The 24,107-nt window shown below is 40.0% G+C and overlaps 1 protein-coding gene across 1 annotated transcript in view; it reads right to left on the bottom strand.

Annotated features, from left to right (window-relative positions):
* LOC308060212 (uncharacterized protein C8orf34 homolog) overlaps window positions 1–24,107 on the bottom strand; it is a 273,979-nt gene continuing 249,872 nt past the window's right edge. The window contains exon 13 of the mRNA XM_080378682.1: window positions 1–24,107. This exon is cut by the window's right edge and continues 51,000 nt beyond it. The gene's annotated coding sequence lies outside the window, so the exon portion shown is untranslated.

Genomic DNA, 24,107 nt, shown 5'->3' on the forward strand with positions numbered 1-24,107 from the left:
GAGGAAGGAGATACAGCACAGACAGTAGAATCTGACAGTAAAAGCCATGTTGCAGCCTACTAGTTTGTTCATGCTGCAACACCTATTTGCACAAGAAAGAAGTTGGTCTTGATTGATTTTTTTTGATGAATTTTATCACTGTATATCTCCCCAAATCTGCAATAGTGCTTTTCAACAGTTCTAGCAAAGCCCATGTAGTTGTGGAAGAAGTGAATGTGGTGTCTCCAAGCTAGAATTCACATTGGAAAAAAGATTAAGATTTTTTTTTTCCCCCAGGAAGGAAAACTGTGCAAAATCTTGAGGAAATTAAATGAGTTTTCAAAAAACTATGGGTGCTAATATATCTCAGAATTTCCCATAACTCTCCAAAAGATGCCTAAATTACCACAGAATTACTCAGCAAAATCTCTTACAAGGCATTGCTGTAAGAGGCTGCAGCGCGTCCTGTGGAGGAGATATTTAGAAGATGGATGTCACAATAAAGAAAAGCACAAAGGAGATAAGAGTGGCGCAGGTATACTGAACAAAGTGCATTCATTCCTGGTGCTTTCACTGAAGCAACTCCTGTTCCTTGGTAAAAGCAGAACTTTATTCTAGAGAAGACATAAACAAATGACTGTAATCTTCCATTCAGCTGGCTTCATATTCATATAAAGAATTTTCCTATTTCTTCTTTAAGCAGATTGAAATACAGCTTTGGCATGTCTGCATGCCTAATGCACCACATTCTCTTATGGTCCCAGGTATCCCAACCCATACTACTCTATTAATTATGGAACACTCATTTCACATGCAAATCCTGCACTAGAAAGGCTGTAAAGAGAACTGGCAGAACTATCCTACTACAGTCTCCTTTTCTACTAAATGACATCATCCAACCTGACTGGTCTGGCTCCTGCATAATTACAGTTTTCACAGCTCAAACCAGGAGAGCAAGGCGATGGCATTTTTAATGCTTGCAGTTTTCTGGTTTATGAGTTAAGGTAGGTGGCCAGGTGCTATTTTGTAAGCTTATCTGTCAGTCTAGTGCTGTATTTGCAATACCGTGAGACTAAAGGAAAATGTTGTGAGCACTACTTTATGATGGAAATATAAATGTTTGCTTTTCTGGAAAAGGCTGCTGCCTAGTGTAACAGGAAGTGATCTAATATTTCATGTAATAGCCTTATTATTGCTAAAAAGTCTGAATCTAACTTAGGTAGTCAGCATCTCATGACATTCACTCCTTCATTGGTAGTATTTGACAGTGTGGTAGAAAAGAAGAGGAAAGGAATAATAACTCACTTCAATCACATCTCATTATGTTCAAAGACAAGTTGGCAATGGAGCAGCAAAGCTTTTTGAATGATGGGGTAAGGACTGAGGAAAGATTTGTCATAAAGATCTTCTGTTTTGAAGATCTAGGATCAAATGCCATTATATTGCTACATAATCCCTGATTATATGATGACAGACACCAAGATGGAGAGCTAAACCACAAGCATCATGAAGTGGAGAAGTCAGAATCATATTCTTAACACTTGAAGATATTAAAAAAATACAAACCATAAAATAAAAAAAATAATTTTCCATTTTATAAGTCATACCTTCCAGATGCATGCAAGGGCATGGTGCTAGGCTCAGAAGTTACATGGTCACCTAGGTAGGACACAGGCTCCAGTTTTACAAAAATTATCTGGGAAAAGTAATTCCAATAAGATAAGAAGTGTCAGTTTTCCTGACTACTTTTGTCCTGAAATTTAAGTCTTTGAATTCAGGCTCCCACAAAAGCAGTGTGGGGTTCTGTTGGGTTTGGGGTTCCCCCCTCATCCCCCCCATGTTGAACAAGAATGTGCCTCTTCCCCAGCTGAGCTCCCCTGTAGTCCAAAGAGGGAGCTTTGTTGCTGGTGGAGTCTCATCCACATTCCCCAACCTCCAGGTATTCAGCCAAGTGTCACTTTCAGGTTTCCCTTTTGAATGCTTTCACTGCTACAGTCAGACAAACTCTCGTTGGAAGACTGGTCTTTTCTTCTCCTCTCTCAACTGTGTTTTGAAGACTTAACTAGATGCCAGCCTACCAAGAGCAAGGGCTTGTCCTAGACAGTGACTAGATGGAATCACATAATGTGCAAGATTTAATGACATGGAAATTTAACCATGTTCTTATGTTCATAGAGGTACTTCATGCAAGCTAGCTCTAAGTAGCTCCACAATGAGGAGTCAGATCCTCTCCAGCGCTATGAATTGTTCTTCGCAGTTAATTCATTTTGCCTCAAGAAGATGCATGCTGCCTAGGCACCTAACACAAACACTCTGAACTATCTCACTAGGACCTGTTGCACTTCTTTTTTTGCTGCTGTTCTTATGTTTGAGACACCAGCACAATTGGTTAGATCCTGCCCAAACAAATGCCAAGCCACATCCAGCAGAGGGCAACGAATAGTACACAAATCAATCTGCAAATGAGGCATCCGTCACTGACGGGCTTAAGTGTGCTCATCTCTGTTCAGTCATGATTCCCTAGCCCATCCCATGGAAAGTATGAAATATATCTTTGAGGTCTATTATGAAATCAGGCAATATAACTGTCCACATAAGCAATTCTTGTGAACTGTTTAGTTGGTTGTGGTACAGAAGAGATATGGGAACTTGGTAGAATTATGAGATACACAACCAGGTTTTGGACAAATATCTCTTTGTAGGAAGAAATATTAATTATAGTATGCACATGACAAAAGATAGAACAATTTTTCTCCCTAAAACACTTAAACCATATACAGTCAATCTACTAAATTTCTGATCAGATGCATGCAATTAGCCAAAATATACATGGCATCTCATCAAAACTCATAACACAGCGCCAGCTGAAAACAACAGTGATATTTTTATGCAAAGTGTCTCAGAGCCTGGTTAAATGAGATGTTGACACAAGTGAAGAGCTTTTAACAAAACCAGTAAGAGACAAATGGGACTTGAGTCATGACAGTAAGGAAACACTGAAATAAAACTGAAACATCAGAAATTGTGACAGTGGCAATCCATAGAAAAAGAAGAAAAATTACCAGCCAGCACATGTCTTTAAAAGTCAAATACTACTTTCAAAGTAAAGGAAGAAAAAAATCTATCTCCAAAATTACATCATTTATTCTTCTCTGGGTTTGGACGAAGAAGAGGTACTAAATTTTTAAGAAACTCGGTTGTCCAAAAAATAGTTTAGGTAGAAAGTAAGTAAATTGAAACAGCTATTTAGACAAAATAAAAAATTTCATTCTCTGTGAATCAGAGCCTTTGGTTTCTTTATGATTTTCATCAGTATGAGCAAAATTAACTACAGTTGTCACTAGGTAACCGTTGTGTCTACCTAAAGTGAGCAAAGTATTATTTTTTTCAACAGCTCTGAAGTAAACAATGTTGATACAACTATGGGCCCAGATTTTCCACCTCAAGAGTACCTCAGGTTATACTTCTCTGCACAGCAGAACTTCCATCTTCTTGCTTGCTGTATAACATATGCTTTAGGGGAAAGTATGGCAGGTTGAAACCTTTCAAATCACAGCACTTTGGATATTGTGGAGAAATGGCTCAGAAGAAAATGTCACCTTTTGGCTTGTTAGCAACTAATTGTACTTTCAGCTTTGACTGACAAAGCTTTGCATTATAAGCAGTTCACAGAATGTCTAGGCATTTTAAAGAATTTCACAAGTTTTCTCCAAATTAGATGACAGCAAAAGTAATCACACTCAGTTCAGTCAACTTCCTAAATCAGCCTGAAATGAAAGTGTGGTTGTCACATCTGAGAATCTGATTAGTTCTTAAAACAGACAAATTGTAAGACCCTTAATGGATTTTTTCTGCTTGTTTAAGGGAACATTTTGAATTTAATATTTTACTCAATATATACATTCCTCTCTATCCTGAAATGGATCAGCCCAGGAAAGAGTATTAAGGAAGCAAGGCAGTACAGAGTTCAAAATCTTTTCAGTGTTATTGCAGTACCTACTCATAGCCAAGCTGAAACTGCAGTATTTCCTGCATGCATGTATGGTCAGAGTTGATAAGTTCTACTGGTTGTAATGACTAGGGCTTGGTAAACCAAGCTAGATAATCTTTAAATGTGAAATGCACAAAAATACCTAAGTGGCCAGAATCGGTCAAAGATTTCTGAGCTGGTCTTACAGATAATAAGCAAGTTATTTGGAGACATAATTACTTTTGGCATATTGTATCAGTAGACACATCAGGATCTGCTAAGCTGCTTTAGACATTATAGGACTTCATTGCCATATTATTGCCATATTTTTACTGGTGAAGACCTGGTGACCTGGCAATCAATAACAAAAAGCTAGACAGAAAGCAGGTATCATTTTCTGGCAGACTTTAACCAGCAATAAATGGATCCCATATGGTCTTCATCAGCAGAAAATATGCCAATTGCTTTACTTGGCTGAATTTTGATGCCTTATTTTAGGAAGAGAGATATGAGGGATCTTGACAGCCTGACAGGAACCTCATGAAGTTCAAGAACAGCATAAGCACTGCCAGCAGATTGGTTTTGCCCTCTGTTCAGCATTTGAGAGGCTGCATTTGGAGTATTGTGTCCAGTTCTGAGCTCCTGATACGAAACTGGAGTGAGTCCAGTGGAAGGCTATCGGATAGGTACCTGCAGAATATAGTGTACAGGGAGAGTCTTAAAAAAAAAAAAGGGCTAAGGTCTTGCAGGTCTTCAGTGACCTAATGGAAAGTTGTAGAAAAAATAGAGCCAGACTCTCCTTCCAGGTATGCACTGACAGGACCAAAGGCCACAGGCAGAAGGTGCAGCAATGAAAAACCTGATTTAGTATCAGGGAAAGACGATTTAAACCATGAGAGTAGCCCATGATTAGAACTGGGTTCCCAAGGTGCCCAGAGAGATTGTGGAATCTCCAGCCTTGGAGAGATCCAAGATTGAACCAGACATGGCTGTCAGCAAACTGGAGTAAGCTGGCCCTGTTTTGAGATGAGGGTTTGGTCAGAAGACCGAGGAGGTGCCTTCCCGCCTTATATAGGCTAGAAATCTGTGACACTGCTGGCTTCAGTCTGCCTTCTGTAATTATGTAATGACTAAACCATATGCTTAAAAGATTGAGGGGTTTAATCAAACAGGAACAGAAGAAAGCTGCAAAAGACCAGAAGCAGTTTAGTGAGCTCCACTGGTGATGCTAGTGCTAGGAAAGACTATCACTAATAGTTGCCAGCTGCAGGAGCCACCAACTATTTCGCAAGCTTGTTCTAAAGCTCCATTTGAAATATACATAAGGTAGCACTGAATAATAAGTGAACCGAAACCTCAACCCCAATGTTTCATATCCCCTGACAGATGCTCACTGAGTTTAGACATCAGCCATCAAGTGGCTCACTGCTGTGCTTTTGTTGTATCAAAGTAAGGTTACTAATGCACAGCAACTCTTTTCAGAGAATTTCCCTCCCCTTCATGTGCACAAATTGCCCATGAGCTGGTTACAATTTTGAGGATTTTTTTTTTCTTCATTATTCAAAATTATTCATTCCAAAATTTCAGCAAACAAGCAGTGGTCTGTAGTTTGTGAATGAGCTGTTTGTTGCCAGTATGCAGCATGGACTTCATCCAAAGCCTATTGAAGTTGATGGAAAATCTCCCACTGACTTAAAATAGGCTTTGGATTGGCCTTGTTTGAGTGGTAGTATTCGTTTTGATTGGAATTATAGGTCACATGGCATTTTTCTCCAATATTCAGTGTTTCTGCCAACTTGCTGGACAATAAGAGCATTTGTCTGAATTCTGACACAAAGAAAATACAGAACACCCATTAATAGAGCCAGAATGAATTTGTTAAAAAAACTCAACTATTCATGAAAAAGAAAAAGGTAGTATCTGCCCAGACATAGTTCTTTTGGATTCACATGAAGGGGGAGTTCCATGTGATTAGGGGATTAATGTTGACAGAAAAGTGTACCCACAGTATTTTCATGCTGAATACTTGTGTGTGTGTTCCCTCCCTTACTGCTTAAAAAAATGTTTAGGGACTAACATTGTGAATTAGCACAGATAGAGCTTATTTTGATAAGGATCAAAAAAATTGGAGGATTTTCCCTTCCATTTTTGTCAATAAACAAAAGTCTTTCAGACTCTGTGTGTTAAAAGATTTACTGTATCTCTTCAGATTACTAGACCTGAACGTGCTATACAAAAACCCCTAGGTGGCTGGTAAACTTAAGACACACCAAATATAGGCTGCAATTCCTTAAATATGCAAGTATTATATGCTTCATTTCTCTTTTAGCTCCTTACATAAAAAAAATATGCTGTTTATGTACTCAGTTAAGTAAATCACACAATAGATCATGCATTTCTCTGTTTCCTGACAATCAAACACACAGTTTAAGTCCAACTGCAGAACATCAGGCACTTTTACAAAACAGAAAAAGAAATTAAGATCTCACACCAACTAAAATATTGACTGTTTTGTTTATACTGAAAAGCAGTGCTTTAATAACTTACTGTAAAACATACTACATAATTTGCAATAGCTTGTCAGGGAAGACCTCACTTTCTTGAAGGGAGCTTCAGAAAAATAGAGGGATTCAGAATGCTTGGGAACTGGGCTTCCTTATGAAGAATTTAGGCCCAAATTCACAAAAATCAGACACCTGAAGTTGGTGGTAGGCAACAGTTATATGCCTGTTTCCTAATGTATCATACTGAAATCCACCGATAACCTCTGTGTGTTTAAAGGCCGCAGGTAGGTAAGGTTTTGACATAAAGATTCTTGCATGCTTCAGCTTTTGCTTCAGTGCGTGCTGCACTGTGTTTCACTCACCCCTGAAATCCTGATTTGGTGGCGGTGTGCCTGCCTACCTACTACAACAGTTCCCCTTGAGCTTGTGTCTGTATAATTCGGAGCTGCCTACAAATGTTTATTCCTACCTCTTCTCTCACATGGAGGCTAGCAGCAAGCCAGTTCTGGGAAATGATCTGGCTGAAAACTTAAAGACTTTAAGTTTTGGTTGGATCAATTCCTGTAACGAACTCACATAGTCACTCACATGAGGATCAGTTCAGACATGAAAGAAAGGACAGCAAGCATTTCCCAGGGGGACTCAGAGTGGGACACAGAGGAGGCTGAGACCACAGCATCACCAGGTTGAAGCCGCTTGTGCTGCTAAGGAAGTGCAGAAAAGAATGGAGAGCTGGGGTTTCACTGTGTGATTAGGAAGACAAGATTGATGTGTATAGAAAAAAACATGTGAAAGTAAAACCAGTCAGAAGAGGAGACAGTGGTTCCAGTGGAAGAGTGGCTTCCTCAGCTCAAAGGGATCCAGATCTACAGGTCTCATTCAAGAGAGTACATTTGGCTGGAGACTGCCATGGTGTGTGGGGGTGCGAAGGGGGAGCCATTTTCTCTTTGTGTTCTGAAATAAACCAGAAAAAAGGACCATAGCATTCTTGTCCCAACAAAACCCGCCTGTGGGGGAGAAGGTTTCGGTTCTGCCTGTTGCAGTAAGCTAACTCATACCAGGGGGCATTCCCAGGCACTGCTGCAGGAGTATCCACACTGTTTTACTCTCAGAGCACATTCCGGGACGGTGTTAGCACCAGCCAGTTTGCTGTCCTCCAAACAGATCCTGGACATGGTTAGGGAGTTAATGTGTGCCAGCAACAATTCCCACAAGACAGGTTGAATTTGGCTACCCTGTTTTGGAGGGTAAGAGTGTTTAGTAGGATGAATATGGGCCATTCTTATGCCATTTGGCTTCTTTGCAAGCGAACTGTTCCAGGTACATCTAATTTCCTAGAATAGACACTGCTTGTGACTCTTATTTCTGTTCCATGAAATGTTTGTGCATTTTATGCAATGGTTGTTTATTTCAAAACAAACATTAAGAAATCCCTGAAGTGAGGATCAGAACAAAAGTCTTCTCACTATCAGTCAAGTGCCAAATTGAAAATCCGTATTTTCTCTATCCAGGCCCTGTGAATCTTATGCTTCTCTCTATATAACAACAAATACAGGAAATAACCCCCAGCTAAGGAGATAAAATATTTTGTAGGGAAATCTGGGTTTGAATTTGGGTTATCTATCTGTAACTGATGAACGGCCTTACAAACTGTAATCATGTTGAAATCTGCTAATTCAATGATTGACTTTTCTTCAAATAGACAGTCTTGGAAGGGATCTTGGGAGCTGAGCAAGTGCCCTCCTTCAGCGTGCCCCTGAGTGCTTCCACCTCTCAACTGGAAACTGGAGTTGGAAGGACCAAAGACTGGAGGCCAGCAACCAGGTGGAGCCAGGTGAGAAGGGAAGGTCCCACCACACTTTTTTTCCCGCTTTGTAGTTTCAGCTACTTGTGTGCCCACCCTAAAACCATCCACTGAGAGGAGATTCTCAGAGAAGGATTCCTGTTGTCAGTGTGGTTGCCATGTGCTAGACTTTAAATCTGTTGCCATACAGCTCCACTGCACCAGTATTCCTCTACAGAGCTGACCTTGAGTTTCTGGAGTGACTTCATCCCTGTTAGCTCTTCTGCCAGCTCCATGAATCTCCAAGCATGATCAGACAAATACACAATATATTCTACCCTTCCTAAATTAATAAAATAATATACATTTCTCCATTTTTTTAGAGTACATTTTCATGCTTTACTGGTATTTGTTAAAATCAAAGTCCTTTCAGGTATTTATTTATACAGCATCTCACCTACCAGATGTTCTCTGTTGAGTCACTAGGGATATATTCATCTTCACGTGCTTCTAAACTTCTCTCATGATTCATGCTGCATTTCAATCCAGCCAAGTTTTTTATTTTCCCCTGAAATATAAACATTCCCTTAGGTGCCCCAGTTCATGTAATTTCAGTATAACCATATAAACTGCAATAAACCATGTGCTGCACAATTATAGAATAAATAGCCCATTTTAAATGTGAACTGCCAAAAAAGTTTAAATTCTATTTTAAAAATATTTTCTACAAAAGCAAATATTTTCCAGGTTTGATAATTGGTCAATTTTTCATTAACATTTTTCAAGCTAGAAATTTTCCAACATGCAGATGGAGAGAGAGAGAGAAGGAAGGAAGGAAGGAAGGAAGGAAGGAAGGGAGGGAGGGAGGGAGGGAGGAAGGAAGGGAGGGAGGGGTGTGAAGGAAAGAAGGAAGAAAGGAAGAAAGGAAGGAAGAAAGAAAGAAAGAAAAGAAAGAAAGAAAGAAAAGAAAGAAAGAAAGAAAGAAAGAAAGAAAGAAAGAAAGAAAGAAAGAAAGAAAGAAAGAAAGAAAGAAAGAAAGAAAAAAGGAAAGAAAGAAAGAAAAAAGGAAAGAAAGAAAGAAGGAAAGAAAGAAAGAAAGAAAGAAAGAAAGAAAAAGAAAGAAGGAAAGTAAGAAAGAAAAAGAAAGGAGGGAAAGAAAGAAGGAGGGAAGAAGGAACAAGGCTGGTTGGCTTAATAGCCTGCTGGATCCAGAAGTCCCCAAGAACTAAATTCTTTATAAAACACATTTTTTCAGGAGTGCAGCACAGTTTATCTTTGAACTAAGTGCACTGTATTTTCTTTCCGCACCCATGTTGTTGTACACCAAAAGAAACAGCTTAAAATGTTATCTGCTTCTTGATATATAAAACCAATTCTCATGTATTTCCTTTCACTTCAACTTGATCTCTAAATACACACAAAAATTATAATCCTGTTTTCATAGCACAAGCGATACAGAGAGACGGGAGATTTTTACAGTGGACAATGCCCAGTATTGGAGAAGGATCTCCATCCTAAAATAACTCATGATTTCTTACAAGACAGTATCTTTATTGCTTGTTCTTTGCATCTGGGATTTTTGGCCAAACATGTGGTTTTCTGGCTCATGAAAGTCAGAGCACAATTTGAAAACACAGCAGAGCAGTTATAGCCAGTATTTTTCTGTCTGTGTCCCTCCACTTTGTTCCTACCTCCTCCACTTGAGTGGCCTTCCTAAGATGATAACACAAGTAGAGGCTACCTCTCCCTCTTCCATGCAGGAGGCAGTTGCACTCTTCAGAAGGGGCTTGGCAGAATTAAGTGCTAAACCCACAGTATCCCCAGCCCTTCAGACGGTTGGAGGCTGTTCTTGTTGCTGACTGGCAATATGAACTGCTTGTCCGTGGTCATGCTCTGAGCAGGAGATGGCAGCAGAGGCAGCTTGAAGGAACTGGGGTGGAAGAAGACAATAGGAGTGGAAGAGTGCTAGCCGGTTACCCAAATAACTTCACAATGACTTGGTGAAGTGCTGTTACTTAGCTGTATAATCTTCTGATCACTCAGGACTATCAGAACCATTCATTTGCCTTTTTGTAAATAGGCAACACATGGAAATCCATCGCAAACAAGTCCTAGAAAGCGAGAAAAGCAAGGTCTCTCCCTAGAGTAAATCATACCAGTTGGCAGTAAAGGGAGCAAAGCTGTAGAGGCTGTATTGCTCATGGTGCTTGCACACCTGTATGCAGCCATTCTTATGTCCTTGAAATAAAACCTGTAAATAAAAGTTTTATTTTGGAATTAAAAACCTGGGATTTATCTAGCTGAGAGAAAGCAAAAACAAGACTCAACCAACTGTAACACAACAAGGGACTCCAAGCCTGAATAAAGCAATGGAGGAGTGATCAGTACATGGAAGAACATCTAATAGCCCCTCTTCAATATTTCTGCTGAGCCTTGTCTGAGGGAGAGACGTATGCAGCATTCCAACTACATTTTTGATAGATATTGCAAAATAAATGAAGTGAGAGAACTCAGTACACCAATGCACATTCCATTTAGAGCTCGTAATTAAACACTTTCTAAATTAATTCTAGGGTAAGATATTTGACTGTTGGACAAGCCCTGATAAGTGAACTGGCACTAAAGCACTTCATTCAGGTGCCTGAAGTCAGGTTGTTCATTCCCTTAAAGCTTCGTTAAGATCATGTAGAACCTAAGGATAATACCAAATTAAATGCCCTAAGTCTTGAGATCCATTTAATTTAAAATACTTCTGAAAAGGGCATAACAATTTAATTGTTATAGTCTCTGAGCAGGGGGTCATGCAGAATAAAAGAGAGAACCAACGCCACAGCAATTGGTAAAGCTGTTGACAGAAGAAAGGTGCTGGTGAGTGCACCTGACGAGGTGACCTGACCACTTACATAAAAAAATTCTGGTGCAGATTTGTTTGTCAGCTGGACTTATTTTTAATAACCTCTTATTGCCCATGTGGTCTACAGAAATAATCTAATTGGTGTGAGCTATTAATTAAACAGCATGCCAGCCTCCAGCTCATTGGAACCATTGCGACCTGTCATCAAGGAGAAGTGCAACTCTGAAAACACCTTGCAGGTCATCAGACTTTTAACAACCCACACTTACTCCAGTTATTTGTTACTTGCATGTCATCAGATTAACTCGGTGCTTAACCTCTCACCCTTTTCAAGCAGATCTACACTGGGATGACTTGTCAGTTAGACAATACTCCAATGGGAAGCTTTGCACCTTTGAAAAATAAAGAATACACAGGCAGTTGAGAAGAATTAAACCTTCTTAGTTTGTAGGAATTAGGTGGAGAGACTGAGGAACTAGACATAGAAAGGTCACACTAAAATTTAGTGCCTCAGTCCAGACCATTTCCTAAAGGATGCCCTAGCACAGAGTAAGGCTGTTTGAGGGGGTTTAAGGAATTACTGTATTAAAACAACAAATGACATCTCCCCCCAAAAAAAATTACTAAAGTTTTCAATAACTGTCTTAAATCATATTTTTTTTCAGTAAAATAAGAAATAATTGCTTTAACTATGGGGCTTTTTAACACCTATTTTCCTTAAAGTGTTGGTTTGGACTATGTGAAACAGCAAAACTTTAGAGATAGTTACTGTTTTATTTACTTTTAATGATACTAATCTTCATCATAAACATGTACATTTTTTAATACAGCACTAACTCCTGAATAGAAATTTCATAAGTGAAAGGCAGAAATATTGACATTTTTACATCTACCTGTTATGTGTCTGAGTACCTCAGACATCAGTAACAACTGGTAATGGCAGCCTCAGGGGTTAATGCAATAAACAGGCAAGAAAAATGGACTATGTCATTCTTTGAAACTCTTACATCACACTTGACTCAGAGCCAAAGGATTTTAGAGCGTGCCATTATGATTTTATTGACACATCAAATCACTTCAATTTATAGTTGCACAACCCTGTATATTCACATTCATGTTTTTAATACACAGTGGAATTCTTCTGACTGACAATCTGTGAAATGCCTAAGAATCCTGCTTACTGCATACATACTGCCCCATACATATTGCTAACAAGTAAAGGGGAAAAGGACTGATGCCTTAACTTTTTTTGCAAGACACAGAAACCAGAAAAACCTCCTTCTGACTTTTATACTCAGATAGTGTCTCTTTATTTAGCAGAGCGTGGCACAATGTACACATTCCATAGAAAATCAGTTCTTTCTAGTGATAGTTTCCCACTCTGAAGTATGCTATTTTACAGTCAAGACATTATTTGTTAGATAAGAAATAACAAAGGGATGAATATAGCCATAAGCTGCACTGGAGGAGAGAAATGCAGAATGGTACAGTTTGGGTTTACCGCACTAGGTATAAGAAAGGGAAGACATCAACTGATGCCAACTTCTACCAGCTACCTGTCAATACTAACTCATATCTCCACTCCTAAAAAATAAAATCCTGGAGCATTTTTTTCCAGCAGTTTATTGAGTTATGATCTCAAAGATGATCAATAAATAAGGTGTTTTTTCAAAATAGTAATAAAAAATATTTTCAGGATTTAATATTTTTACTAGATCAGATCTAATATTTTCATTAAATCAGCTTGCATTAGATCCCAATGCTTTTCTCGGACTGTATTACTGCAATTTCTTAGGGGTGTGTGAGTAACATTAGAGAGAACATAATATGCATAATTTTCATGAACTTCCTTTTAATTTAGATAAGTGCTGCTGTTCAGATCACAGAAGAGGTGCTGTGTTACCTGATGTTAAGTGCTAGAGAGTGGGAAGCCTTGGAGTCTTGCAATAAACACATGGCTTTAGATATGAGATTAAAGACACTTTTTCTGCCTTATTATCCCTTTCCTTTCTTCTTCTTTCTTTTCCTTTTTAAATGGGCTTAGCATTCAGATCTTTGAAAGTCTTCACTAGCTTAGGAAAGTTACATGGCATGTGAAATGGCACAATCCTTCCTAAATTTTAAAGAAGATAACACTGCTTCAGTGCAGCAATAGTTTCCATCTGCACTTGCCAAAATATTGCCTCTGTCACAGAATCACCTCTTGTTAACATGAACTCTGTTCTAAGGAGGCTTCTGAAAAAGTGGATTACTGTTGAAGCCCCAGCCACGTAACTGCAGAAGGGCTTCTTGTGCTTAGGCTAGGAAGAGGCTGTAGTGTTCCAAGGAGTCCAGAAAGACTCCTTGTCTTTCTCAAGGAGTTTCTCTTTTTTCTTGTTTCTCTCAAGGAGAGAAAAGGTATTCTAAGTAGAACCTCTAATAAAACAAACAGCTACAGTAAGAAAATAAGAGGAAGCTGGATCAAAACAGTGTGTCCCAAGTCACACCAATGAAGCAAAATAATTTTGTCAAGAATGAGCCAGTGTACACACCTGTCCAAAACATCTGATTAAAAACCTCCACCATAAAAATTGAACATGTGGGGCAAACGTAAAATACTTCTGTACTGATTTCCTAATAAAAAAAGCTGCTCCTTAACACGAAGAAGAAAACTAGGCAAGCTGCAGTCTCTGTTACACATTTTCCACGCAGTTTTCTCAAATTCACCTTCATGGTGGGAAGCTGCAGACACATGTGGAGACGTATGTTCCTCTCACAGCAGTCCTGCAATAAATCACTCCTATTCCAAAATGTTCTGATATTACTTTAGATGAAATAGTTTAGGACAAAGCTCTGGATTGCAATGAAAGGCGTCCAGGAAAAAAGACAAAAAAAAGAGTCAAAAGCTCAGAATTCCTCATCATACAATAAGAACATAGGAACAATCAGGTTGGAAGGGACCTCAAGAAGTCTTACATTCAACCTCCTGCTCAAAGCAGCTTTAACACTGAATTCAGATACGGTTGCTTTTGCTGGGACTTGAAAACCTGCATGGATAGAAATGTCATAGCCTCTCCAGGCAACATGTTTCAATGGCTCTTCATCCTCATAGTGAAAAATTATTCCTGTATGTCCATCTGGAATCTCCTTCTGGTTTCAGCTAAGATAGAGTTAATTCTCTTCTTAGTAGCTGATATAGCATGTTTTGGATTTAGTATGAGAATAATGCTGATAGCACACTGTTGTTTTAGTTGTTGCTAAGTAGTGCTTATTCTAAGTCAAGGACTTTTCAGGTTTCCCATGCTCTGCCAGTGAGGAGGTGCACAAGAAGCCAGGAGGGAACACAGCCAGGACAGCTGATCCAAACTAGCCAAAGGGATATTCCATGCCACAGAATGTCATACTTGGTGTATAAACTGGGGGGAGCTGGTCTGGAGCAGGTGATCACTGCTTGGAGACTGGTTGGTCAGCAGGTGGTGAGCAATTGTATTGTGCATCATATGTTTTTTTCCCCCTTGGGTTTTACTTCTTTCTCTCCCTCTCCTCTTCATTACAATTATTATTATTTGGTTGGGGGGGGGGGGGGGGGTATTGTTGGTTTGGGGTTTAGTATTACTTACTTTATTTCAATTATTAAACTGCTCTTATCTCAACCCATGGGTTTTACCTTTTTCTCCTCTCCATCCCACTGTGGAATTGGGGGTAGTGAGCAAGCACTGTGTGGTACTTAGTTGCTGGCTGAGGTTAAACCACAACACTCCTCTATTTTGATTTACGGTCATTGCCTCCCATTTTCCCTCCTTGTATCACTGTCAAGGGCCTTGCTTTATCTTTTTGATGACATCCTTCTAAGTCCCAAATCTCTTCTCCAGGCTGAACAAGCCCGGTTCCCTCAGCCTCTCATCACAGGGCACATGATCTAGCCTCCTGGAAGCCCTCTGCTGAACCTGCTGTAGCTTTGTTTGTATTTTTCCTGTAACCAAGAGACCCAAAACTGGACCCAGTATGCCAGATGCAGTCTCACACATGCTGGATAAAGCAGAATAATCACTTCCCTTCAGGCTATGCTCATGGTAAATATAGCCCAGTGTGCCTTCCCTACTTGCGGGACACAATCCTGGCTCATGCTTAACCTACTGGTCCATGTCTACCAGGATGCCAAGTCCTCTTCAGCAGAGCTGCTACCTAGTCAGTCCCCAGACCCAGCCTGTTGGAGCAGTTAGTCAGGTGCAGGGCTTTGCCTCTGTCCTTGTTGAAACACTGACGCCTGTGTTTTGCAAAGGGATCAGTTATATGGAGCGGTTCAGTTTTTCGACTTGATTTAAAGTGCCCCTAATAGTTTCAGAAAACAGAAACTGGACACCCCTTGTACATCCGAACAATGCATGCAAATGAAGTATTCCAATGACTTGACTTCAACAACAGGTAGAAAAACATTAAAAGCCTAACCAGATATCTACAGAAGGTTTACTAAATCATTGTTAGAATTTGCATTAGACTTTCTTCTCTTTGCCTTTTCCTTAGGGTGTGGAAATGACTGGATGTGTTTTCTGCTTTTAGTTTGAAATGGAGCAGGAAATCTACCTGAAATGACTGATGTATTTGCTAGAATGATAGAGTGGCAGCAACTTGAACAGCTTCTCTTCTGTGAACAACTTCATTTGGACTGGTCATGTGCAGAGATATGTAATTTTTTTCAATTCCAGCTTCAGTCAGTGGAAAGATTCATAGCTGGGTGGGATGTGGAACACCTCCAAATTTAGCGCAGGCCATTTACACTAACTGAATAGGCAGATTGTCTGAGGGGGAGTGAAGATGTTTGGAGTCCAGAGGATTTATTTTGCAGCTAACAAACATCTGTTTAGATCCGTTCACTTAAGAGGCAAAACAGAAATTCAAGATATGAGCCTCTGATGCTCTGTATAGCCTGTGTCCCCATCTTTCCCCGTGGCCTGCTTTGAGCTTTTTGCCTCCACAATGCAATAATATTCACTATCCTTCTCTGAAGTCCTGTTAAACACTCTGGTACCTTTAGATGAAAAAGAGGCTATGTGATAACACTTTCTACGATATGAATGCCAATTTCTTGCTAGCTTATTATTTGTCTCAGATGCCTCTGCATTTTTAAACCTCTCAAAGTCCCCTAGACCAGGCACAGATTTATTGGAAAGTCTAACAGACCATGTGAGAATGTTCCCATTGCTGAATTTCCATTTAATAAGTCAATTTCATTGCTTTTCTTGTTATTTATGCACAGTATCAGGCACAATGCACAAATCAGAACTTGATATCACTGTGTGAGGTGCAATTCTTAATGCAGAAGCTGTGGAATTACCCACAGACCTGAAAAATAACCGTTTCTGCCCTCCCCCTTCAGTCTGTATCAAGGTTGCATCTGGCATTGTTCCTGCCAGCAAACAAGCCTCGGTAATCTTGCTGCTGGTCCTTCTGCTGATTGGTATTGATTACTCTTCTCACCTGAAAATGAAGAGAAGTCCGCATTTCCTTATTGCACTCACAAGGCCAGATGCTGAGAATACAAACATCCTCTGCTACCCCTGCGGTAATAATAAACATCCAAAATAAGCTAGAGCACAGGCCTGTTTCAACCCATTTAAAGAGATGACCAGATAACTGTCTGCAACACATTTTAAGCAGTATTCGAACGGGTGACAAATGGACAATTACTATCTGCAGAGCACAGGCAGTGCCAGTGTTCATCTGGAGAAGTACTGCGGCTCTACACAGGAATATAAAGCAGGAGCACTCAAAGGCAGCTTGACTGCATCTAGCAATCTGTCATGCAGTTTGTCCCAATTTACTAATGTAAATTAGTAACTGACCTGACCAAAACTTGTCCTTTGTTGATATTTCAGGTCACTGTTTACAGGCAGAATTTTCCTTTCTACCCATCCTTAACTGTGTTCTGTGTAGACAGATACAAAATAAGGAATCCTATCACCAGCATAAAATAGAGTATATATTTTCCACAGCTTTTCATTCTCTGGGAGGAAAGGAAACTAAGAATTAAGTGATGTGTGAACTGCCAGCAAACTGAAAATGCTGGTTATGTTTCAACAATAAAACAATTACATGGAAAGCTATAAAATTTAGGTATTGAATTTACTCTATACTTTTATAGTTAGAGTCTTATAAATTTCTTCTACTGGGAAATATTAATCATGCCTGATCTTCCTCAGCAAAGCTGACAAAGGGTAATAAATGCAAGGGAAAAGAAACATGAAGCCTAAAACTTGCATTGGCTCAAGTCACTTGTTTTGTATTGCTTTTAAACAGCCAAGTTACTTTCATTTACAAGCTTGTAGCTTGCATCTTAATTTCACCTTAAGAACAGCTGAGGCAGATGTCTCTGTTGATGCGTAGGTATTGACAATTTTTCTGTCTCACTTGGTCACTCTGAGCAGTTAATTGGAGCATCTCTTCTTCATGCACGTTTCTAAACAGAATCCCACAGTGCTCCAAAGTCAGCCTTTCTTGTGTTGTCTGCGTTGCTGACCATCCTGGCTGGGACCTTAGTGGTTCTTTCATAATTATAGCAGCTCCCTCTTCTTTCATCTGCACACACATAAGTTGTTTCCATTTCATACAATTTCCCTAGCCATGTCGGTTCCTCAAACCCTTGTCTTTAATTGTCCTCACACAGACAGCTAGATTCAAAATTGTAGCTGTCTTTTTTCACAGCTTTTCCCTTCCTAAAAATACCTGAATGAATCACAATCACATCCTTCATTTTTTAAGGTCTTCAACCTTTTTTTCCCCTCTCTCTCTCTTTTTTTTTTTTTTTTTTTTGGTGCATATGCCACTTTTCTTTCTCTGTGTAGATCACTCCTCTAAGTTGTGATCTGATACCTTCCAGAAGGAAGGCAAGTGTTTGTGGACAGGCAATATGTCATTTGGGCAATGCTGATTTTATTTTCAGGTGCTTTGGAATGGCAGTCTGGCAGATTGATTTATGTGTTAACACAGTCTTGTTACCATTACTCTTCTCTACCCTCCCCACTTTCTCTACTTTCATTACATTTATTTGTCATGTTTTTGTTGAAATAATGTTGTACAGTATCAGTAGCAGGGACTATCTCTGCTGTGACAATAGTTAACAGCAGGTAGCAAAATTATGCTGGAACCTGACCAGGATCTGTGATTACAGTGCAGTAGAAGTAAAGAAGGTTTTAACTAATTTTCAGTAGCTGAATGCTGAGAAAGCTTGGCTTCATCTCGTTAGGCTACATGTTGACATGTTTCCCTCCAATTCCAGGCACAGTATTTGCTCCCCTCCTTTTCAGCAGAACATTTCTACCTCTACACACGCATGTAGGCAGCATTTGTGGTGCTGTACCAAGGCTAATTTGGCACGTAGAGAGGCAAATGGATAGAGGCAGGTGAGAGAAAGTTCCATCACAAGTTCCATGACTTACAGTTTGAGAGCACATTTAAATAATAATTACTTGTATGTATGATATCATCCCTTTGATGTAAGGGGTAAGCTAGTATCATAGGCACAGACATCTCTGAGCTGTTTTGATGTGGATCTAAAATTTGTCCCTTGATTCTAGCTTAGCAAAATTCTTAAATTTCAAGTAGTTTTATGTCTTGTTATATACTTATTATGTTTTATATGCATCTGATTTGTGGATCTGAAATTTTACATGTTATCCTCCAGAAAACTAGAAAATTTTAATCTAGGTTGGTATTTATGGTTTGACTGGTATCTGATCATTGCAGCAAGCAGAAGAACTAAAATTCATATATCCTAAAATATCCTAATATAGTTTCTGAGCAGCCAGGGACCAGGTAAGGAAAGCTAAAGCCATGATAGAATTAAATATGGTCGGGGATGTCAAGGGCAATAAGAAAAGCTTCCATAGGTGCATTGGTGGTAAAAGGTAGACCAGGGAAAACCATGGGCCCTCTGCAGAACAAAATGGGAGAGCTGGTTTTCCAGGACATGGAAAAGGCTGAGTTACTCAACAACTTTTTTTGCCTTGGTCTTCACTGGCAAGTGCTCCAGCCGTACCACTCAAGCCACAGAAGGAAAAGGGACTGGGAGAATGAAAAATCACCCACTGTAGGAGAAGATCAGGTTCAAGATTATCTAAGGAACCTGAAGGTGCACATGGGACCCGATTAGATGCATCTGCGGGTCCTGAGGGAACTGGTGGGTGAAGTGGCTGAGTCACTATCCATCATATTTGAGAAGTCATGGAAGTCTGGTGAAGTTGTCACTTATTGGAAAAGGGGAAAGAGAACTCCCATTTTTAAAAAGGGAAATAAGACCCAGAGAACTACAGGCCTGTCAGTCTCACCTCTGTGCCCTGCAAGATCACAGAGCAGATCCTCCTGGAAACTATGCTAAGGCTCATGGAACATAAGGATATGATTGGTGACAGCCAACATGGCTTCACTAAGGGTGAATCATGCCTGACAAATTTGGTTGACTTCTATGACGGGGTTACAGTATTGGTGGATGAGGGAAGAGTAATTAGTATCATCTACCTGGACTTGTCCTGCATTTGACACTGTCCTGCACAACATCCCTGTCTCTAAACTGGAGAGGCATGGATGTGATGGCTGGACTACTCAGTGGATAAGGAAATGGCTGGATGGTCACACTCAAAGAGTTGCGATCAACAGCTCGACATCAAAGTGGAGACCACTAACAAATGACATTCCTCAGGGGTTGGTACTGGGACTGGAACTGTTTAACATCTTTGTCAGTGACATGGACAGTGGGCTTGAGTGCACCCTCAGAAAGTTTGCCAATGACACCAAGCTGTGTGGTGCAGTCAACATGCTGGAGGGAAGGGATGCCATCCAGAGGGGCCTTTACAGGCTGGAGTGGTGGGTCCATGTGAATCTCATGAAGATCAACAAGGCCAAGTACAAGGTCCTGCACATGGGTCAAGGCAATCCCAAGCACAAATGCAGGCTGAGCATAGAGTGGATTGAGAACATCCCTGAGGAGAAGGAGGTGTTGGTGGACAAAAAGCTCAATGACCCAGCAATGTGCGCTTGGAGCCCAGAAAGCCAAGCAAAGCCTGCACTGCATCAAAAGAGGGTTGAGGTTCAACCAGCAGGTTGAGGGAGCTGATTCTCCCCCTCTGCTCTGCTCTTGTGAGACCCCACCTGGAGTACTGTATTCAGCTCTGGGACCCCCAACATAAGAAGGAGATGTATCTATTGGAGTGAGTCCAGAGCAAGGCCACAAAGATGACCAAGGGGCTGGAGCACTTCTGTGAAGACAGGATGGAAGAGTCGGAGTTGTTCAGCCTGGAGAAGAGAAGGCTCCAAGGAGACCTTATAGCATCCTTACAGTATCTAAAGGGAGCCTACAAGAAAAGCTGGAGAGGGACTGTTTACAAGGGTATGTAGAGATAGGACAAGGGGGAATGGCTTTAAACTGAAAGAGGGTAGTTTTACATTAGTTATAAAGAATAAATTGTTCACTATAAGGATGGTGAGCTCCCGGAACAGGTTGCCCAGAGAAGCTGTGGCTGCCCCATCCCTGGAAATGCTCAAGGCCAGGCTGGATGGGGCTTTGAGCAACCTGGTCTAGCGGAAGCTGTCCCTGCCCATGGCAGCGGGGTTGGAATTAGATGATATTTAGGGTCCCTTCCAACCCAAACCACTCATGAAAAAATGAAAATTCAAAGAAGTTGCCTTGCAATACTGCTGTCTTCTAAAAACATGTCAGTACAGTTAGGTATATCTAATGTATCTATGGCCAGCAGTTCCTGATTTTGGCTCATAATATGAATTTTACAATTTTAAGTTTGGGTGAAATTCTGACTCTTCTTACCAGGGGCACAGATTTGAACACCTTTACTTATTTCTAAATGCCCATAGGGAAATCTGTCAAAACAAAGCAACCAGAATGGTAAGTTTGTTGGCTCATGCCAGCCTCTCTTTCCAGCAATCTGTTTTTTGCTCTAATCCATTGGGTTAATGTATATGTGCTTGTAAAATTTGCTTTTAACACCAGGAAAACGAAATTGGAGGTAAGCCCATTAATAATCGCTGTATAATAACTTTGCACCAGGTGGTCTGAGTAGAAATCAGGCTTTTCATGGAATTAGTGATGATGAACAGTGACTAGATATGCTTGTGAGGAAGCAGGAATTGGAGTGTGAGCAGAGAGATGTCTGGAAAGTGCTTCATCAAAATAGTACTAGAAATGGATATGGAATAAGTCAGTCAGAGGGATACCCCACTTCCACAATTTCCTAGATGATAAAAGGGTTCAGCATTAATCTGTTTTGATCCACTGTTCCAAAGGCATATTGATGGATGTTGATGACAGCTACAGAAATGGTGGAGATGACACACCACGTGGGCCAGGAGGTACATCTCACCACTCCCTGCTTAGTGGGGTCCCGTTGTCATCTTATCCCTCAGCAAAGGGAGGCTGGCTGTAAAGAAGACTCTAATGGAAACCTTTGCAAAGGTATAAATCAGGGAAATAGATGCAGAGGAAAGAGCAAGTTTCTGTAATAACAACTTCTGAGAATAAAAATGAATTATGTGGTTCCCAAAAGATCAGTGTAACAGCAATGAGGAGAATTTGGCCATGCCAAAATGGATGGAGTTATGTCATGAAGTAATTCCCCCACGGGCTTTTTAACTTAATTTTTAAGTGCTATCAAAAAGACTCCTAGAAATATTAGGTCAAATTTAATGAAAGGAAGACATATCTTCCTGCTCCCAACAATTTGCTAGTAATGTTTTAAGGGTGCCAATTCATGCACTTCAGTTAACATCTCCTCGTTGCCTTTTAAGTGAGTTGTCCGTGGATGGCTTTTTGATTTGTGGTATTGTTCTGCAGAAGATCAGTCCCTTGGTTGCTTTGTTGACCTCCTGCTCTTCTTCATCTTACTTCTTTCTGGTTTGTTGAATGTTAATTTGTAGATTTTGAGTGCCATGTCTGACCAAGCAGTGCTTGTGAGTGCCACCAAGCCTTTGGTGTCCACACTGGCATGAAACGCAGTGTGAACAGCTGCAAAGGGACTGTTCACTTACCCTCTACCTTCGCACCAAAAGCTTTCAAAATTTGTGTCATATACAAAAAAACATTTAAACACCTTCAGTGATGTATTTCAGAGTCTGAATACATATTACTTTCTTTTGATATATATCAAAGTAAACATGATATACTTGAGCTGTTATAAAAACTGTCATCTATCCTCTATAACAGTAAAATAGATGGTTGTATACTATCCATGACACAATATTATTTAAGAAAATAAATACCCTTAATCTCTTACAACCTATCAAAGTATTTGGATCTTGCTTTTGTATTTTAAATTCAAATAGTGTTAGTCTCATTTGTATTTCTTCCATTTTGGCCTTCAGATTAGAAAACACCATTAAAAAATATGAAATGTGTGGGGCAGTAGTTTCATTTTGTTATGATCAAGAGTAATTCTGTCTGGTTATATCTAAATTGTCCCCCACTAAATGATGTAAATCCTTCATCGGCACAGCATTTGCCTTGGTGATATAATAGGTCACTCTATTTTTAGTCCTGAGATCACCTACCAGCATGATAGGAGCAACTTAAAAAAGGTTAAAAAGGTCATGTGCTTGCATACTTAATTCAGTAACATTAAACTTGATAAAGTGCTGCACTGTGACTGAGTAAACAATAATGATACATATTTCCCTCAATATACAATGGACCTGCATGTGAATAATGGAGGCACTTATGCTGTCCAGCGTGTGACTAATGAGGGCACTTATCCCATCCGCCGAGCACTGTTTCACCGCTGTGCTCCCATCTGGGAATCCTGCGCCTTGAATCAGTGCATACATCACAGGTCTGCCCTCGGCACTGGGCCAGCCCTTCATCACGCAGGCACTTTGCATTGTTATCCGACAACATCACACCCTGTCATCCAGGCCACGGATATGATGTACCGGGGCCTGAACAGCCGTGGGATAGCTCAGTGCTGAGCAAGCCAAAATAGAGTCGTGGGGAAGGTGTTTGAAATATGCAAACGTATATTCTGTTTTTGATTTCCCACAGTTTAGTTCTCTCATGAGTTTTTGGCTCCGGAAACATAAAAAATGAAAGGCAATGGCTTGAAATCACTGTCTTATATGCCCAGACTGAATAAAACAGTCAGGTTTACTTGATTGCTTTGCTCACCAGTTGTTTCACGCATCCAAGTCCTGCAAAAGTTTCTCGACTCTAGCAAAGCTTGCATGTGATAAATGGTCACATATTTTGCTCTGCCTTACACAGATCACCATGGGTGTTGAATAACCATTTTAAAGCTTTCTAGGGCCTTCCAGCTACAGTAAGTCAGCTGGAGTTCTGCAGCACCTAAAGAATTTTGCATTTATGGTTTGTGGTACAGAATCAAGCACCCTGCTTATCATTTTTAACTTCTTTTTCTGAACCATTAACACTCGCCACAGTTGAACTATGAGATCAAAATTATCCATTGAAACAAAGTACAAACCTATGCCTTGCTGAGTTCTCAGGATTTTTAGGTTTTTGGTTCTCTATGAAGTCCATGTTAAGCTGATGACCAATAGGTAGGGCTGATATGGGAGTGCTGCAACCTGCGTTTCTGAGCTCACTTTAAAAATAAGAATAAAATTTAAAGTAATGAATCGAATTACTATTATTATTGTTGTTGTTGTTAGGAAGTCCTAGAAGAATTAAGTTGAAAAGTTCAGATGACTCTAGGGAGAAAGTTCTCAGCCTGATTCCTGGTTATACTTGCCTTGGACCTGTGCTATCAAAAGAGTTACTATGACCTTACACAAGAAAAAAAGGAGTAGCACAAGAAATTTCCAACACCACAGCAAAGAATTTTGTGTAATAAAACAACTGTGTGAACAATTTGAAATATAGAAGGAGGTCAGAAAATATTTGGCTTTTTACCAGTTCAATTTTTGCATGAAGAACTGATGATATTTCAACTTTTTACAGTTAAACTTTTTGCCGCTAACAGTTTTGTGTGCCCAATATTAATCCTTTCCACTAGGTGGTAAAGCAACCTCATCAGATTCAGA

The sequence above is a fragment of the Falco punctatus genome (genome assembly GCF_963210335.1).
Source record: "Falco punctatus genome assembly, chromosome: 3".
Classification (NCBI taxonomy): domain Eukaryota; kingdom Metazoa; phylum Chordata; class Aves; order Falconiformes; family Falconidae; genus Falco; species Falco punctatus.